Genomic DNA, 1,782 nt, shown 5'->3' on the forward strand with positions numbered 1-1,782 from the left:
TTCTCTTTATTGTAATAAAACCAATAAATGACACTGTATAAATATCTATATATAAACAGTTTTGTATGCACAGTCTGTTGTATTATTTATTATCTGTAATATAATAAATGTTTTCTGTTGTAGCCTCTGATGATGGTTCAAACAACTCCTAATGCATGAAGATGTAAGTGTATTTGTATTCATAAGTATATATCTCTCAGTTATGAGAAACGGTTGAAATGTAATATGATTTTTTTGGTATTTTAGGAGACCAGACACGTGGAAGAGATGCTAGTCCAACTGCTTATCTGTCCAGTCATACAAAATTGCACATAAGCAGACATAAACACACACACACACACACACACAATTCTTGATTTCTGTGATGGGATTTATGTCTTATGATTCTACATTAATTAAATCTAAAAAGCAAAGTTTTTGCTCCTTCACATTTTCTGATCATCCTGATTTTTATTCATTTTATTAACTTTATTTTATGAAAATATATATTTCCCTGTAGTGACAAAGACACACGAATACACAAGAATACCAATGATTGATTTGAAAAGTTGATTGGTTTGTAAGATCAGGGTTATATATATGTATATATATGTGGTGTCAGAGTTTTTTCATGGAAAAAAAGAAATTAGAAACATGAAGAGTTTAAAGTCAATGTAACAACCTGGGTACAACAGAGTCTATGAGGATTGATCTCTGTTTGTTTTTGTTTTGTAGACAATTTCTGTAGGAGACTAAGAAGTCAATGAAATTATCTAATTGTTTATTTAATGCAATATTTTATTTTAAGTACTTTAAATGGTCTAGATCTTTTGAGATTTTCTAGATAATTTTGCTTTTCCAATTAAATCAATATCAATATGCAGACTTTGTATGTTATGCTTTGCAGGGGATTGTTGGGCTTTTAATGTTTATAAAATAATTATTCTTTTCTTTAATTTTCTTTTTTCAAAAATGATTTAGATGATAAAATGTATTACAAAATAGCTGGTTCTTAATATGTTGTACTGTTAAACCTTTACATAAATATCTGAACATTAAAATAAAATATAAATTTTCCTTTAAATAAAAATACATGATTTTTATGTATATTGGTTGCCTTCAAAATGATGTAATGTCACTCTGGTTCTTTAAAAATAAAGGAAATCTGACAAAAAGGAGCAAGTGGTGAATGTCTGTCATTGCTTAAAACAGCAGAACACATCTGAGACCATTCATAAGATTTGCTTCAATTGCAACTGAATGTTAGAGCAATACAGGACTATGATGATCACAACATAATTCCTTCTTAAAGTTGAAATGAAATATGAATCAGAATCACTTAATTCGCCACTGCAGGGATGCAGTATAATTTGTGCAATCCTGCACTGGAATAGCTGGTCAAATAAGTATACTTACCATGTGACTATTGGTTACTATTGAGCAAAATATTATTTCTACATATTCATTACATATTCAGCTGAGAATTTTGATCCCTTTTAAAAGTGAATCATCGACCTAACTAAATAGATAATTTCAGTTTATAAAATCCCAAATAGAAATCTATAAATGACAAGGGTGACTGATGGTTCCAGCTATCACAAGAAAGGAATAGGCTATAATACAGTAATTTCATATTTTTGAAGGAGAAGGGACACAAAAGTGCACTAAAATAAAAGTGCAATCATTATGTCAAATAATTATTTCTTCATTCATGAAATTCATTTAGCTGTATTAGTGATTGGAGAACTGACATAAGCTTTGAATTTGAAACATTGTAATCAGATCAGGTTTCTATAAGATGCT

The 1,782-nt window shown here is 29.0% G+C and overlaps 1 long non-coding RNA gene across 1 annotated transcript; it reads left to right on the top strand.

Annotated features, from left to right (window-relative positions):
• Positions 1-80: 80 nt before the first annotated feature.
• On the top strand, positions 81-328 carry LOC107734331 (uncharacterized). The gene is made up of 2 exons (XR_001639083.1): positions 81-163; positions 247-328. It is a non-coding gene; the product is annotated as an uncharacterized LOC107734331 (long non-coding RNA).
• The last annotated feature ends 1,454 nt before the right edge of the window (positions 329-1,782 follow it).

Source organism: Sinocyclocheilus rhinocerous, unplaced genomic scaffold, assembly GCF_001515625.1.
Source record: "Sinocyclocheilus rhinocerous isolate Xijiao unplaced genomic scaffold, SAMN03320098_v1.1 scaffold47021, whole genome shotgun sequence".
In the NCBI taxonomy this organism is placed as follows: Eukaryota; Metazoa; Chordata; class Actinopteri; order Cypriniformes; family Cyprinidae; genus Sinocyclocheilus; species Sinocyclocheilus rhinocerous.